This window comes from Euprymna scolopes, chromosome 18 (assembly GCF_053919585.1).
Source record: "Euprymna scolopes isolate OS-2025 chromosome 18, ASM5391958v1, whole genome shotgun sequence".
NCBI lineage: Eukaryota > Metazoa > Mollusca > Cephalopoda > Sepiida > Sepiolidae > Euprymna > Euprymna scolopes.
The window spans coordinates 129,400,064-129,416,811 of NC_136499.1; the positions used below are offsets into that span (position 1 = coordinate 129,400,064).

Consider the following 16,748-nt stretch of genomic DNA (forward strand, 5'->3'; position numbering starts at 1 on the left):
TTTTGTTTACGGCCATATCACGTTGAAAACACCGGTTCTCGTCCGATCACCGAAGTTAAGCAACGTAGAGCCTGGTCAGTACTTAGATGGGTGACCGCTTGGGAATACCAGGTGCTGTAAGCATTTCTCTTTTTCTTTTTTTTTTTTTTTTTTTTTTTTTTTTTTTTGATAAATTCAAAAAATGTTATTGTTTTTCATTGGAAAATCTAATTAGTTCAACTTTTTCTTTAATTCTAACAAATGTCAGCGTTCGCTCCCCGCATCCACAGCCGGAGACTTACTTTTAACGCTTCTACTTGAATCACTTAAATATAGCAATCATGAGAGTAATCACACAATGCTGAAAACTATATTTTCTTTCAATGAATTTTCAAAGATAATAGGAACGTTTTACAAGTCATCGTGTAGTTGTTTTGGATAAGGAAAAGAAAATACATCCTTGAAGCGGTCAACCATCTAAGTACTAACCAAGCTGGACGTTGCTTAACTGCGGTGATCGGGCGAGGGCCGGTGTTTGCAACGTGATGTAGCCGTAAGCGACCACCTAACATTAGACTAGAACCTTACATTTCCTACCTCACGCAATTTACTTATTTATTCACACACACATTTTTAATAAGACTTTTTTTTTTTTTTTTATTTTTTTTTTTTGCACTTTTCATTAAGTTCTGCCAGACTTACTGCCCCTTAAATAGCAGGCTGCACTATTCATTAGTGGATTCCCGGCACTTATCGTGCTGGCTAGTCGTTTTTAAGTGATTAATATTTGGTTATATGTCCTTTAAAACGCTAGCTGGTGCGCAAGTGGATTTTCGCTTTAGCTTTTAAATTGATCATGTGAAAGTGATGAGTGAGTGTAAATTCTAAACGCTCGCGTGTTTTGTTTTTTCTTACTTAGTTTGTCCTCATGCGAAGTTTTTCGGCTACTAATGGCGAAAGAAAGTATGAATTAATATTATATATGATTATTATTTAGTGATTACGTTGGTATTGTAAAAGTTTTTGTAAATTGTGATATTTTGTTTTGTAAAGTTTTATTTTAAAGATGTATTTTGTAAATAAATTGAGAAAAGCAGTGTATTATAAGTTGAAAGAAGATGTTTTTGTGCGGATGGACGCGTGTTCGTGTCCGTGACACCGTTTGTATTTGTATTTGAGAGAGAGGAGATATTATTGTGTGGTGAAAGATAATAATGTGTTTTTTAAAAGTGAAATTAATGGAATTGTAAAAGTAAAGTTTAATTAGCGAAAAGTGTTGTAAAGTAAATAGAGTAAAGGAGGAAGTAAAGTTTTGTTTGTATAGTTAAGATAATGTTTAATTTTTGTTTACGGCCATATCACGTTGAAAACACCGGTTCTCGTCCGATCACCGAAGTTAATCAACGTAGAGCCTGGTCAGTACTTAGATGGGTGACCGCTTGGGAATACCAGGTGCTGTAAGCATTTCTTTTTTGCTTTTTTTTTTTTTTTTTTTGATAAATTCAAAAAATGTTATTGTTTTTCATTGGAAAATCTAATTAGTTCAACTTTTTCTTTAATTCTAACAAATGTCAGCGTTCGCTCCCCGCATCCACAGCCGGAGACTTACTTTTAACGCTTCTACTTGAAGCCTGTGTATTTGGAATAAAATTCAAATCACTTAAATATAGCAATCATGAGAGTAATCACACAATGCTGAAAACTATATTTTCTTTCAATGAATTTTCAAAGATAATAGGAACGTTTTACAAGTCATCGTGTAGTTGTTTTTGGATAAGGAAAAGAAAATACATCCTTAGCACTTGATATTCCGAAGCGGTCAACCATCTAAGTACTAACCAAGCTGGACGTTGCTTAACTGCGGTGATCGGGCGAGGGCCGGTGTTTGCAACGTGATGTAGCCGTAAGCGACCACCTAACATTAGACTAGAACCTTACATTTCCTACCTCACGCAATTTACTTATTTATTCACACACACATTTTTAATAAGACTTTTTTTTTTTTTTTTTTTTTTTGCACTTTTCATTAAGTTCTGCCAGACTTACTGCCCCTTAAATAGCAGGCTGCACTATTCATTAGTGGATTCCCGGCACTTATCGTGCTGGCTAGTCGTTTTTAAGTGATTAATATTTGGTTATATGTCCTTTAAAACGCTAGCTGGTGCGCAAGTGGATTTTCGATTTAGCTTTTAAATTGATCATGTGAAAGTGATGAGTGAGTGTAAATTCTAAACGCTCGCGTGTTTTGTTTTTTCTTACTTAGTTTGTCCTCATGCGAAGTTTTTCGGCTACTAATGGCGAAAGAAAGTATGAATTAATATTATATATGATTATTATTTAGTGATTACGTTGGTATTGTAAAAGCTTTTGTAAATTGTGATATTTTGTTTTGTAAAGTTTTATTTTAAAGATGTATTTTGTAAATAAATTGAGAAAAGCAGTGTATTATAAGTTGAAAGAAGATGTTTTTGTGCGGGGGGACGCGTGTTCGTGTGACACGGTTTGTATTTGTATTTGAGAGAGAGGAGATATTATTGTGTGGTGAAAGATAATAATGTGTTTTTTAAAAGTGAAATTAATGGAATTGTAAAAGTAAAGTTTAATTAGCGAAAAGTGTTGTAAAGTAAATAGAGTAAAGGAGGAAGTAAAGTTTTGTTTGTATAGTTAAGATAATGTTTAATTTTTGTTTACGGCCATATCACGTTGAAAACACCGGTTCTCGTCCGATCACCGAAGTTAAGCAACGTAGAGCCTGGTCAGTACTTAGATGGGTGACCGCTTGGGAATACCAGGTGCTGTAAGCATTTCTCTTTTTTTTTTTTTTTTTTTTTTGTTGATAAATTCAAAAAATGTTATTGTTTTTCATTGGAAAATCTAATTAGTTCAACTTTTTCTTTAATTCTAACAAATGTCAGCGTTCGCTCCCCGCATCCACAGCCGGAAACTTACTTTTAACGCTTCTACTTGAAGCCTGTGTATTTGGAATAAAATTCAAATCGCTTAAATATAGCAATTATGAGAGTAATCACACAATGCTGAAAACTATATTTTCTTTCAATGAATTTTAAAAGATAATAGGAACGTTTTACAAGTCATCCGTGTAGTTGTTTTGGATGAGGAAAAGAAAATACATCCTTAGCACTTGATATTCCGAAGCGGTCAACCATCTAAGTACTAACCAAGCTGGACGTTGCTTAACTGCGGTGATCGGGCGAGGGCCGGTGTTTGCAACGTGATGTAGCCGTAAGCGACCACCTAACATTAGACTAGAACCTTACATTTCCTACCTCACGCAATTTACTTATTTATTCACACACACTTTTTTAATAAGACTTTTTTTCTTTTTTTTTCTGCACTTTTCATTAAGTTCTGCCAGACTTACTGCCCCTTAAATAGCAGGCTGCACTATTCATTAGTGGATTCCCGGCACTTATCGTGCTGGCTAGTCGTTTTTAAGTGATTAATATTTGGTTATATGTCCTTTAAAACGCTAGCTGGTGCGCAAGTGGATTTTCGATTTAGCTTTTAAATTGATCATGTGAAAGTGATGAGTGAGTGTAAATTCTAAACGCTCGCGTGTTTTGTTTTTTCTTACTTAGTTTGTCCTCATGCGAAGTTTTTCGGCTACTAATGGCGAAAGAAAGTATGAATTAATATTATATATGATTATTATTTAGTGATTACGTTGGTATTGTAAAAGCTTTTGTAAATTGTGATATTTTGTTTTGTAAAGTTTTATTTTAAAGATGTATTTTGTAAATAAATTGAGAAAAGCAGTGTATTATAAGTTGAAAGAAGATGTTTTTGTGCGGGGGGACGCGTGTTCGTGTGACACGGTTTGTATTTGTATTTGAGAGAGAGGAGATATTATTGTGTGGTGAAAGATAATAATGTGTTTTTTTAAAGTGAAATTAATGGAATTGTAAAAGTAAAGTTTAATTAGCGAAAAGTGTTGTAAAGTAAATAGAGTAAAGGAGGAAGTAAAGTTTTGTTTGTATAGTTAAGATAATGTTTAATTTTTGTTTACGGCCATATCACGTTGAAAACACCGGTTCTCGTCCGATCACCGAAGTTAAGCAACGTAGAGCCTGGTCAGTACTTAGATGGGTGACCGCTTGGGAATACCAGGTGCTGTAAGCATTTCTCTTTTTTTTTTTTTTTTTTTTTTTGTTGATAAATTCAAAAAATGTTATTGTTTTTCATTGGAAAATCTAATTAGTTCAACTTTTTCTTTAATTCTAACAAATGTCAGCGTTCGCTCCCCGCATCCACAGCCGGAGACTTACTTTTAACGCTTCTACTTGAAGCCTGTGTATTTGGAATAAAATTCAAATCGCTTAAATATAGCAATTATGAGAGTAATCACACAATGCTGAAAACTATATTTTCTTTCAATGAATTTTAAAAGATAATAGGAACGTTTTACAAGTCATCCGTGTAGTTGTTTTGGATGAGGAAAAGAAAATACATCCTTAGCACTTGATATTCCGAAGCGGTCAACCATCTAAGTACTAACCAAGCTGGACGTTGCTTAACTGCGGTGATCGGGCGAGGGCCGGTGTTTGCAACGTGATGTAGCCGTAAGCGACCACCTAACATTAGACTAGAACCTTACATTTCCTACCTCACGCAATTTACTTATTTATTCACACACACTTTTTTAATAAGACTTTTTTTCTTTTTTTTTCTGCACTTTTCATTAAGTTCTGCCAGACTTACTGCCCCTTAAATAGCAGGCTGCACTATTCATTAGTGGATTCCCGGCACTTATCGTGCTGGCTAGTCGTTTTTAAGTGATTAATATTTGGTTATATGTCCTTTAAAACGCTAGCTGGTGCGCAAGTGGATTTTCGATTTAGCTTTTAAATTGATCATGTGAAAGTGATGAGTGAGTGTAAATTCTAAACGCTCGCGTGTTTTGTTTTTTCTTACTTAGTTTGTCCTCATGCGAAGTTTTTCGGCTACTAATGGCGAAAGAAAGTATGAATTAATATTATATATGATTATTATTTAGTGATTACGTTGGTATTGTAAAAGCTTTTGTAAATTGTGATATTTTGTTTTGTAAAGTTTTATTTTAAAGATGTATTTTGTAAATAAATTGAGAAAAGCAGTGTATTATAAGTTGAAAGAAGATGTTTTTGTGCGGGGGGACGCGTGTTCGTGTGACACGGTTTGTATTTGTATTTGAGAGAGAGGAGATATTATTGTGTGGTGAAAGATAATAATGTGTTTTTTAAAAGTGAAATTAATGGAATTGTAAAAGTAAAGTTTAATTAGCGAAAAGTGTTGTAAAGTAAATAGAGTAAAGGAGGAAGTAAAGTTTTGTTTGTATAGTTAAGATAATGTTTAATTTTTGTTTACGGCCATATCACGTTGAAAACACCGGTTCTCGTCCGATCACCGAAGTTAAGCAACGTAGAGCCTGGTCAGTACTTAGATGGGTGACCGCTTGGGAATACCAGGTGCTGTAAGCATTTCTCTTTTTTTTTTTTTTTTTTGTTGATAAATTCAAAAAATGTTATTGTTTTTCATTGGAAAATCTAATTAGTTCAACTTTTTCTTTAATTCTAACAAATGTCAGCGTTCGCTCCCCGCATCCACAGCCGGAGACTTACTTTTAACGCTTCTACTTGAAGCCTGTGTATTTGGAATAAAATTCAAATCGCTTAAATATAGCAATTATGAGAGTAATCACACAATGCTGAAAACTATATTTTCTTTCAATGAATTTTAAAAGATAATAGGAACGTTTTACAAGTCATCCGTGTAGTTGTTTTGGATGAGGAAAAGAAAATACATCCTTAGCACTTGATATTCCGAAGCGGTCAACCATCTAAGTACTAACCAAGCTGGACGTTGCTTAACTGCGGTGATCGGGCGAGGGCCGGTGTTTGCAACGTGATGTAGCCGTAAGCGACCACCTAACATTAGACTAGAACCTTACATTTCCTACCTCACGCAATTTACTTATTTATTCACACACACTTTTTTAATAAGACTTTTTTTCTTTTTTTTTCTGCACTTTTCATTAAGTTCTGCCAGACTTACTGCCCCTTAAATAGCAGGCTGCACTATTCATTAGTGGATTCCCGGCACTTATCGTGCTGGCTAGTCGTTTTTAAGTGATTAATATTTGGTTATATGTCCTTTAAAACGCTAGCTGGTGCGCAAGTGGATTTTCGATTTAGCTTTTAAATTGATCATGTGAAAGTGATGAGTGAGTGTAAATTCTAAACGCTCGCGTGTTTTGTTTTTTCTTACTTAGTTTGTCCTCATGCGAAGTTTTTCGGCTACTAATGGCGAAAGAAAGTATGAATTAATATTATATATGATTATTATTTAGTGATTACGTTGGTATTGTAAAAGCTTTTGTAAATTGTGATATTTTGTTTTGTAAAGTTTTATTTTAAAGATGTATTTTGTAAATAAATTGAGAAAAGCAGTGTATTATAAGTTGAAAGAAGATGTTTTTGTGCGGGGGGACGCGTGTTCGTGTGACACGGTTTGTATTTGTATTTGAGAGAGAGGAGATATTATTGTGTGGTGAAAGATAATAATGTGTTTTTTTAAAGTGAAATTAATGGAATTGTAAAAGTAAAGTTTAATTAGCGAAAAGTGTTGTAAAGTAAATAGAGTAAAGGAGGAAGTAAAGTTTTGTTTGTATAGTTAAGATAATGTTTAATTTTTGTTTACGGCCATATCACGTTGAAAACACCGGTTCTCGTCCGATCACCGAAGTTAAGCAACGTAGAGCCTGGTCAGTACTTAGATGGGTGACCGCTTGGGAATACCAGGTGCTGTAAGCATTTCTCTTTTTTTTTTTTTTTTTTTTTTGTTGATAAATTCAAAAAATGTTATTGTTTTTCATTGGAAAATCTAATTAGTTCAACTTTTTCTTTAATTCTAACAAATGTCAGCGTTCGCTCCCCGCATCCACAGCCGGAGACTTACTTTTAACGCTTCTACTTGAAGCCTGTGTATTTGGAATAAAATTCAAATCGCTTAAATATAGCAATTATGAGAGTAATCACACAATGCTGAAAACTATATTTTCTTTCAATGAATTTTAAAAGATAATAGGAACGTTTTACAAGTCATCCGTGTAGTTGTTTTGGATGGGGAAAAGAAAATACATCCTTAGCACTTGATATTCCGAAGCGGTCAACCATCTAAGTACTAACCAAGCTGGACGTTGCTTAACTGCGGTGATCGGGCGAGGGCCGGTGTTTGCAACGTGATGTAGCCGTAAGCGACCACCTAACATTAGACTAGAACCTTACATTTCCTACCTCACGCAATTTACTTATTTATTCACACACACTTTTTTAATAAGACTTTTTTTCTTTTTTTTTCTGCACTTTTCATTAAGTTCTGCCAGACTTACTGCCCCTTAAATAGCAGGCTGCACTATTCATTAGTGGATTCCCGGCACTTATCGTGCTGGCTAGTCGTTTTTAAGTGATTAATATTTGGTTATATGTCCTTTAAAACGCTAGCTGGTGCGCAAGTGGATTTTCGATTTAGCTTTTAAATTGATCATGTGAAAGTGATGAGTGAGTGTAAATTCTAAACGCTCGCGTGTTTTGTTTTTTCTTACTTAGTTTGTCCTCATGCGAAGTTTTTCGGCTACTAATGGCGAAAGAAAGTATGAATTAATATTATATATGATTATTATTTAGTGATTACGTTGGTATTGTAAAAGCTTTTGTAAATTGTGATATTTTGTTTTGTAAAGTTTTATTTTAAAGATGTATTTTGTAAATAAATTGAGAAAAGCAGTGTATTATAAGTTGAAAGAAGATGTTTTTGTGCGGGGGGACGCGTGTTCGTGTGACACGGTTTGTATTTGTATTTGAGAGAGAGGAGATATTATTGTGTGGTGAAAGATAATAATGTGTTTTTTAAAAGTGAAATTAATGGAATTGTAAAAGTAAAGTTTAATTAGCGAAAAGTGTTGTAAAGTAAATAGAGTAAAGGAGGAAGTAAAGTTTTGTTTGTATAGTTAAGATAATGTTTAATTTTTGTTTACGGCCATATCACGTTGAAAACACCGGTTCTCGTCCGATCACCGAAGTTAAGCAACGTAGAGCCTGGTCAGTACTTAGATGGGTGACCGCTTGGGAATACCAGGTGCTGTAAGCATTTCTCTTTTTTTTCCTTTTTTTTTTTTTTTTTGTTGATAAATTCAAAAAATGTTATTGTTTTTCATTGGAAAATCTATATAGTTCAACTTTTTCTTTAATTCTAACAAATGTCAGCGTTCGCTCCCCGCATCCACAGCCGGAGACTTACTTTTAACGCTTCTACTTGAAGCCTGTGTATTTGGAATAAAATTCAAATCGCTTAAATATAGCAATTATGAGAGTAATCACACAATGCTGAAAACTATATTTTCTTTCAATGAATTTTAAAAGATAATAGGAACGTTTTACAAGTCATCCGTGTAGTTGTTTTGGATGAGGAAAAGAAAATACATCCTTAGCACTTGATATTCCGAAGCGGTCAACCATCTAAGTACTAACCAAGCTGGACGTTGCTTAACTGCGGTGATCGGGCGAGGGCCGGTGTTTGCAACGTGATGTAGCCGTAAGCGACCACCTAACATTAGACTAGAACCTTACATTTCCTACCTCACGCAATTTACTTATTTATTCACACACACTTTTTTAATAAGACTTTTTTTCTTTTTTTTTTCTGCACTTTTCATTAAGTTCTGCCAGACTTACTGCCCCTTAAATAGCAGGCTGCACTATTCATTAGTGGATTCCCGGCACTTATCGTGCTGGCTAGTCGTTTTTAAGTGATTAATATTTGGTTATATGTCCTTTAAAACGCTAGCTGGTGCGCAAGTGGATTTTCGATTTAGCTTTTAAATTGATCATGTGAAAGTGATGAGTGAGTGTAAATTCTAAACGCTCGCGTGTTTTGTTTTTTCTTACTTAGTTTGTCCTCATGCGAAGTTTTTCGGCTACTAATGGCGAAAGAAAGTATGAATTAATATTATATATGATTATTATTTAGTGATTACGTTGGTATTGTAAAAGCTTTTGTAAATTGTGATATTTTGTTTTGTAAAGTTTTATTTTAAAGATGTATTTTGTAAATAAATTGAGAAAAGCAGTGTATTATAAGTTGAAAGAAGATGTTTTTGTGCGGGGGGACGCGTGTTCGTGTGACACGGTTTGTATTTGTATTTGAGAGAGAGGAGATATTATTGTGTGGTGAAAGATAATAATGTGTTTTTTAAAAGTGAAATTAATGGAATTGTAAAAGTAAAGTTTAATTAGCGAAAAGTGTTGTAAAGTAAATAGAGTAAAGGAGGAAGTAAAGTTTTGTTTGTATAGTTAAGATAATGTTTAATTTTTGTTTACGGCCATATCACGTTGAAAACACCGGTTCTCGTCCGATCACCGAAGTTAAGCAACGTAGAGCCTGGTCAGTACTTAGATGGGTGACCGCTTGGGAATACCAGGTGCTGTAAGCATTTCTCTTTTTTTTTTTTTTTTTTTTTTGTTGATAAATTCAAAAAATGTTATTGTTTTTCATTGGAAAATCTAATTAGTTCAACTTTTTCTTTAATTCTAACAAATGTCAGCGTTCGCTCCCCGCATCCACAGCCGGAAACTTACTTTTAACGCTTCTACTTGAAGCCTGTGTATTTGGAATAAAATTCAAATCGCTTAAATATAGCAATTATGAGAGTAATCACACAATGCTGAAAACTATATTTTCTTTCAATGAATTTTAAAAGATAATAGGAACGTTTTACAAGTCATCCGTGTAGTTGTTTTGGATGAGGAAAAGAAAATACATCCTTAGCACTTGATATTCCGAAGCGGTCAACCATCTAAGTACTAACCAAGCTGGACGTTGCTTAACTGCGGTGATCGGGCGAGGGCCGGTGTTTGCAACGTGATGTAGCCGTAAGCGACCACCTAACATTAGACTAGAACCTTACATTTCCTACCTCACGCAATTTACTTATTTATTCACACACACTTTTTTAATAAGACTTTTTTTCTTTTTTTTTCTGCACTTTTCATTAAGTTCTGCCAGACTTACTGCCCCTTAAATAGCAGGCTGCACTATTCATTAGTGGATTCCCGGCACTTATCGTGCTGGCTAGTCGTTTTTAAGTGATTAATATTTGGTTATATGTCCTTTAAAACGCTAGCTGGTGCGCAAGTGGATTTTCGATTTAGCTTTTAAATTGATCATGTGAAAGTGATGAGTGAGTGTAAATTCTAAACGCTCGCGTGTTTTGTTTTTTCTTACTTAGTTTGTCCTCATGCGAAGTTTTTCGGCTACTAATGGCGAAAGAAAGTATGAATTAATATTATATATGATTATTATTTAGTGATTACGTTGGTATTGTAAAAGCTTTTGTAAATTGTGATATTTTGTTTTGTAAAGTTTTATTTTAAAGATGTATTTTGTAAATAAATTGAGAAAAGCAGTGTATTATAAGTTGAAAGAAGATGTTTTTGTGCGGGGGGACGCGTGTTCGTGTGACACGGTTTGTATTTGTATTTGAGAGAGAGGAGATATTATTGTGTGGTGAAAGATAATAATGTGTTTTTTAAAAGTGAAATTAATGGAATTGTAAAAGTAAAGTTTAATTAGCGAAAAGTGTTGTAAAGTAAATAGAGTAAAGGAGGAAGTAAAGTTTTGTTTGTATAGTTAAGATAATGTTTAATTTTTGTTTACGGCCATATCACGTTGAAAACACCGGTTCTCGTCCGATCACCGAAGTTAAGCAACGTAGAGCCTGGTCAGTACTTAGATGGGTGACCGCTTGGGAATACCAGGTGCTGTAAGCATTTCTCTTTTTTTTCCTTTTTTTTTTTTTTTTTGTTGATAAATTCAAAAAATGTTATTGTTTTTCATTGGAAAATCTATATAGTTCAACTTTTTCTTTAATTCTAACAAATGTCAGCGTTCGCTCCCCGCATCCACAGCCGGAGACTTACTTTTAACGCTTCTACTTGAAGCCTGTGTATTTGGAATAAAATTCAAATCGCTTAAATATAGCAATTATGAGAGTAATCACACAATGCTGAAAACTATATTTTCTTTCAATGAATTTTAAAAGATAATAGGAACGTTTTACAAGTCATCCGTGTAGTTGTTTTGGATGAGGAAAAGAAAATACATCCTTAGCACTTGATATTCCGAAGCGGTCAACCATCTAAGTACTAACCAAGCTGGACGTTGCTTAACTGCGGTGATCGGGCGAGGGCCGGTGTTTGCAACGTGATGTAGCCGTAAGCGACCACCTAACATTAGACTAGAACCTTACATTTCCTACCTCACGCAATTTACTTATTTATTCACACACACTTTTTTAATAAGACTTTTTATCTTTTTTTTTCTGCACTTTTCATTAAGTTCTGCCAGACTTACTGCCCCTTAAATAGCAGGCTGCACTATTCATTAGTGGATTCCCGGCACTTATCGTGCTGGCTAGTCGTTTTTAAGTGATTAATATTTGGTTATATGTCCTTTAAAACGCTAGCTGGTGCGCAAGTGGATTTTCGATTTAGCTTTTAAATTGATCATGTGAAAGTGATGAGTGAGTGTAAATTCTAAACGCTCGCGTGTTTTGTTTTTTCTTACTTAGTTTGTCCTCATGCGAAGTTTTTCGGCTACTAATGGCGAAAGAAAGTATGAATTAATATTATATATGATTATTATTTAGTGATTACGTTGGTATTGTAAAAGCTTTTGTAAATTGTGATATTTTGTTTTGTAAAGTTTTATTTTAAAGATGTATTTTGTAAATAAATTGAGAAAAGCAGTGTATTATAAGTTGAAAGAAGATGTTTTTGTGCGGGGGGACGCGTGTTCGTGTGACACGGTTTGTATTTGTATTTGAGAGAGAGGAGATATTATTGTGTGGTGAAAGATAATAATGTGTTTTTTAAAAGTGAAATTAATGGAATTGTAAAAGTAAAGTTTAATTAGCGAAAAGTGTTGTAAAGTAAATAGAGTAAAGGAGGAAGTAAAGTTTTGTTTGTATAGTTAAGATAATGTTTAATTTTTGTTTACGGCCATATCACGTTGAAAACACCGGTTCTCGTCCGATCACCGAAGTTAAGCAACGTAGAGCCTGGTCAGTACTTAGATGGGTGACCGCTTGGGAATACCAGGTGCTGTAAGCATTTCTCTTTTTTTTCTTTTTTTTTTTTTTTTTGTTGATAAATTCAAAAAATGTTATTGTTTTTCATTGGAAAATCTATATAGTTCAACTTTTTCTTTAATTCTAACAAATGTCAGCGTTCGCTCCCCGCATCCACAGCCGGAGACTTACTTTTAACGCTTCTACTTGAAGCCTGTGTATTTGGAATAAAATTCAAATCGCTTAAATATAGCAATTATGAGAGTAATCACACAATGCTGAAAACTATATTTTCTTTCAATGAATTTTAAAAGATAATAGGAACGTTTTACAAGTCATCCGTGTAGTTGTTTTGGATGAGGAAAAGAAAATACATCCTTAGCACTTGATATTCCGAAGCGGTCAACCATCTAAGTACTAACCAAGCTGGACGTTGCTTAACTGCGGTGATCGGGCGAGGGCCGGTGTTTGCAACGTGATGTAGCCGTAAGCGACCACCTAACATTAGACTAGAACCTTACATTTCCTACCTCACGCAATTTACTTATTTATTCACACACACTTTTTTAATAAGACTTTTTTTCTTTTTTTTTTCTGCACTTTTCATTAAGTTCTGCCAGACTTACTGCCCCTTAAATAGCAGGCTGCACTATTCATTAGTGGATTCCCGGCACTTATCGTGCTGGCTAGTCGTTTTTAAGTGATTAATATTTGGTTATATGTCCTTTAAAACGCTAGCTGGTGCGCAAGTGGATTTTCGATTTAGCTTTTAAATTGATCATGTGAAAGTGATGAGTGAGTGTAAATTCTAAACGCTCGCGTATTTTGTTTTTTCTTACTTAGTTTGTCCTCATGCGAAGTTTTTCGGCTACTAATGGCGAAAGAAAGTATGAATTAATATTATATATGATTATTATTTAGTGATTACGTTGGTATTGTAAAAGCTTTTGTAAATTGTGATATTTTGTTTTGTAAAGTTTTATTTTAAAGATTTATTTTGTAAATAAATTGAGAAAAGCAGTGTATTATAAGTTGAAAGAAGATGTTTTTGTGCGGGGGGACGCGTGTTCGTGTGACACGGTTTGTATTTGTATTTGAGAGAGAGGAGATATTATTGTGTGGTGAAAGATAATAATGTGTTTTTTAAAAGTGAAATTAATGGAATTGTAAAAGTAAAGTTTAATTAGCGAAAAGTGTGTTAAAGTAAATAGAGTAAAGGAGGAAGTAAAGTTTTGTTTGTATAGTTAAGATAATGTTTAATTTTTGTTTACGGCCATATCACGTTGAAAACACCGGTTCTCGTCCGATCACCGAAGTTAAGCAACGTAGAGCCTGGTCAGTACTTAGATGGGTGACCGCTTGGGAATACCAGGTGCTGTAAGCATTTCTCTTTTTCTTTTTTTTTTTTTTTTTTTTTGATAAATTCAAAAAATGTTATTGTTTTTCATTGGAAAATCTAATTAGTTCAACTTTTTCTTTAATTCTAACAAATGTCAGCGTTCGCTCCCCGCATCCACAGCCGGAGACTTACTTTTAACGCTTCTACTTGAATCACTTAAATATAGCAATCATGAGAGTAATCACACAATGCTGAAAACTATATTTTCTTTCAATGAATTTTCAAAGATAATAGGAACGTTTTACAAGTCATCGTGTAGTTGTTTTGGATAAGGAAAAGAAAATACATCCTTAGCACTTGATATTCCGAAGCGGTCAACCATCTAAGTACTAACCAAGCTGGACGTTGCTTAACTGCGGTGATCGGGCAAGGAGGGCCGGTGTTTTCAACGTGATGTAGCCGTAAGCGACCACCTAACATTAGACTAGAACCTTACATTTCCTACCTCACGCAATTTACTTATTTATTCACACACACATTTTTAATAAGACTTTTTTTTTGTGGGCACTTTTCATTAACTTCTGCCAGACTTACTGCCCCTTAAATAGCAGGCTGGGCTGCACTATTCATTAGTGGATTCCCGGCACTTATCGTGCTGGCTAGTCGTTTTTAAGTGATTAATATTTGGTTATATGTCCTTTAAAACGCTAGCTGGTGCGCAAGTGGATTTTCGCTTTAGCTTTTAAATTGATCATGTGAAAGTGATGAGTGAGTGTAAATTCTAAACGCTCGCGTGTTTTGTTTTTTCTTACTTAGTTTGTCCTCATGCGAAGTTTTTCGGCTACTAATGGCGAAAGAAAGTATGAATTAATATTATATATGATTATTATTTAGTGATTACGTTGGTATTGTAAAAGTTTTTGTAAATTGTGATATTTTTTTTGTAAAGTTTTATTTTAAAGATGTATTTTGTAAATAAATTGAGAAAAGCAGTGTATTGTTGAAAGAAGATGTTTTTGTGCGGGGGGACGCGTGTTCGTGTGACACCGTTTGTATTTGTATTTGAGAGAGAGGAGATATTATTGTTTTGTAGTGTGTTGAAAGATAATAATGTGTTTTTTAAAAGTGAAATTAATGGAATTGTAAAAGTAAAGTTTAATTAGCGAAAAGTGTGTTAAAGTAAATAGAGTAAAGGAGGAAGTAAAGTTTTGTTTGTATAGTTAAGATAATGTTTAATTTTTGTTTACGGCCATATCATGTTGAAAACACCGGTTCTCGTCCGATCACCGAAGTTAAGCAACGTAGAGCCTGGTCAGTACTTAGATGGGTGACCGCTTGGGAATACCAGGTGCTGTAAGCATTTCTCTCTTTTTTTTTTTTTTTTTTTGATAAATTCAAAAAATGTTATTGTTTTTCATTGGAAAATCTAATTAGTTCAACTTTTTCTTTAATTCTAACAAATGTCAGCGTTCGCTCCCCGCATCCACAGCCGGAGACTTACTTTTAACGCTTCTACTTGAAGCCTGTGTATTTGGAATAAAATTCAAATCACTTAAATATAGCAATCATGAGAGTAATCACACAATGCTGAAAACTATATTTTCTTTCAATGAATTTTCAAAGATAATAGGAACGTTTTACAAGTCATCGTGTAGTTGTTTTGGATAAGGAAAAGAAAATACATCCTTAGCACTTGATATTCCGAAGCGGTCAACCATCTAAGTACTAACCAAGCTGGACGTTGCTTAACTGCGGTGATCGGGCGAGGGCCGGTGTTTGCAACGTGATGTAGCCGTAAGCGACCACCTAACATTAGACTAGAACCTTACATTTCCTACCTCACGCAATTTACTTATTTATTCACACACACATTTTTAATAAGACTTTTTTTTTTTTTTTTTTTTTGCACTTTTCATTAAGTTCTGCCAGACTTACTGCCCCTTAAATAGCAGGCTGCACTATTCATTAGTGGATTCCCGGCACTTATCGTGCTGGCTAGTCGTTTTTAAGTGATTAATATTTGGTTATATGTCCTTTAAAACGCTAGCTGGTGCGCAAGTGGATTTTCGCTTTAGCTTTTAAATTGATCATGTGAAAGTGATGAGTGAGTGTAAATTCTAAACGCTCGCGTGTTTTGTTTTTTCTTACTTAGTTTGTCCTCATGCGAAGTTTTTCGGCTACTAATGGCGAAAGAAAGTATGAATTAATATTATATATGATTATTATTTAGTGATTACGTTGGTATTGTAAAAGTTTTTGTAAATTGTGATATTTTGTTTTGTAAAGTTTTATTTTAAAGATGTATTTTGTAAATAAATTGAGAAAAGCAGTGTATTATAAGTTGAAAGAAGATGTTTTTGTGCGGATGGACGCGTGTTCGTGTGACACCGTTTGTATTTGTATTTGAGAGAGAGGAGATATTATTGTGTGGTGAAAGATAATAATGTGTTTTTTAAAAGTGAAATTAATGGAATTGTAAAAGTAAAGTTTAATTAGCGAAAAGTGTTGTAAAGTAAATAGAGTAAAGGAGGAAGTAAAGTTTTGTTTGTATAGTTAAGATAATGTTTAATTTTTGTTTACGGCCATATCACGTTGAAAACACCGGTTCTCGTCCGATCACCGAAGTTAATCAACGTAGAGCCTGGTCAGTACTTAGATGGGTGACCGCTTGGGAACACCAGGTGCTGTAAGCATTTCTCTTTTGCTTTTTTTTTTTTTTTTTTGATAAATTCAAAAAATGTTATTGTTTTTCATTGGAAAATCTAATTAGTTCAACTTTTTCTTTAATTCTAACAAATGTCAGCGTTCGCTCCCCGCATCCACAGCCGGAGACTTACTTTTAACGCTTCTACTTGAAGCCTGTGTATTTGGAATAAAATTCAAATCACTTAAATATAGCAATCATGAGAGTAATCACACAATGCTGAAAACTATATTTTCTTTCAATGAATTTTCAAAGATAATAGGAACGTTTTACAAGTCATCGTGTAGTTGTTTTTGGATAAGGAAAAGAAAATACATCCTTAGCACTTGATATTCCGAAGCGGTCAACCATCTAAGTACTAACCAAGCTGGACGTTGCTTAACTGCGGTGATCGGGCGAGGGCCGGTGTTTGCAACGTGATGTAGCCGTAAGCGACCACCTAACATTAGACTAGAACCTTACATTTCCTACCTCACGCAATTTACTTATTTATTCACACACACATTTTTAATAAGACTTTTTTTTTTTTTTTTTTTTTTTTGCACTTTTCATTAAGTTCTGCCAGACTTACTGCCCCTTAAATAGCAGGCTGCACTATTCATTAG

At 34.2% G+C, this 16,748-nt stretch overlaps 13 non-coding genes across 13 annotated transcripts; all 13 read left to right on the forward strand.

The window, feature by feature from the left end:
• The first annotated feature begins 4 nt into the window (after window positions 1-4).
• Window positions 5-123, forward strand: LOC145301020 (5S ribosomal RNA). The gene has a single exon (XR_013873223.1). It is a non-coding gene; the product is annotated as a 5S ribosomal RNA (ribosomal RNA).
• Window positions 124-1,324: 1,201 nt separating this feature from the next.
• On the forward strand, window positions 1,325-1,443 carry LOC145299374 (5S ribosomal RNA). The gene has a single exon (XR_013871632.1). It is a non-coding gene; the product is annotated as a 5S ribosomal RNA (ribosomal RNA).
• A 1,221-nt stretch (window positions 1,444-2,664) lies between these two features.
• Window positions 2,665-2,783, forward strand: LOC145301133 (5S ribosomal RNA). Its single transcript, XR_013873334.1, has one exon. It is a non-coding gene; the product is annotated as a 5S ribosomal RNA (ribosomal RNA).
• A 1,217-nt stretch (window positions 2,784-4,000) lies between these two features.
• Window positions 4,001-4,119, forward strand: LOC145301245 (5S ribosomal RNA). Its single transcript, XR_013873445.1, has one exon. It is a non-coding gene; the product is annotated as a 5S ribosomal RNA (ribosomal RNA).
• Window positions 4,120-5,337: 1,218 nt separating this feature from the next.
• LOC145301362 (5S ribosomal RNA) lies at window positions 5,338-5,456 on the forward strand. Its single transcript, XR_013873504.1, has one exon. It is a non-coding gene; the product is annotated as a 5S ribosomal RNA (ribosomal RNA).
• A 1,213-nt stretch (window positions 5,457-6,669) lies between these two features.
• On the forward strand, window positions 6,670-6,788 carry LOC145301479 (5S ribosomal RNA). Its single transcript, XR_013873515.1, has one exon. It is a non-coding gene; the product is annotated as a 5S ribosomal RNA (ribosomal RNA).
• A 1,217-nt stretch (window positions 6,789-8,005) lies between these two features.
• On the forward strand, window positions 8,006-8,124 carry LOC145301588 (5S ribosomal RNA). Its single transcript, XR_013873531.1, has one exon. It is a non-coding gene; the product is annotated as a 5S ribosomal RNA (ribosomal RNA).
• A 1,223-nt stretch (window positions 8,125-9,347) lies between these two features.
• On the forward strand, window positions 9,348-9,466 carry LOC145301599 (5S ribosomal RNA). The gene has a single exon (XR_013873544.1). It is a non-coding gene; the product is annotated as a 5S ribosomal RNA (ribosomal RNA).
• Window positions 9,467-10,683: 1,217 nt separating this feature from the next.
• On the forward strand, window positions 10,684-10,802 carry LOC145301611 (5S ribosomal RNA). The gene has a single exon (XR_013873555.1). It is a non-coding gene; the product is annotated as a 5S ribosomal RNA (ribosomal RNA).
• A 1,222-nt stretch (window positions 10,803-12,024) lies between these two features.
• Window positions 12,025-12,143, forward strand: LOC145301623 (5S ribosomal RNA). The gene has a single exon (XR_013873567.1). It is a non-coding gene; the product is annotated as a 5S ribosomal RNA (ribosomal RNA).
• A 1,222-nt stretch (window positions 12,144-13,365) lies between these two features.
• Window positions 13,366-13,484, forward strand: LOC145301635 (5S ribosomal RNA). The gene has a single exon (XR_013873579.1). It is a non-coding gene; the product is annotated as a 5S ribosomal RNA (ribosomal RNA).
• A 1,196-nt stretch (window positions 13,485-14,680) lies between these two features.
• On the forward strand, window positions 14,681-14,799 carry LOC145298475 (5S ribosomal RNA). The gene has a single exon (XR_013870759.1). It is a non-coding gene; the product is annotated as a 5S ribosomal RNA (ribosomal RNA).
• A 1,214-nt stretch (window positions 14,800-16,013) lies between these two features.
• On the forward strand, window positions 16,014-16,132 carry LOC145299397 (5S ribosomal RNA). The gene has a single exon (XR_013871654.1). It is a non-coding gene; the product is annotated as a 5S ribosomal RNA (ribosomal RNA).
• The last annotated feature ends 616 nt before the right edge of the window (window positions 16,133-16,748 follow it).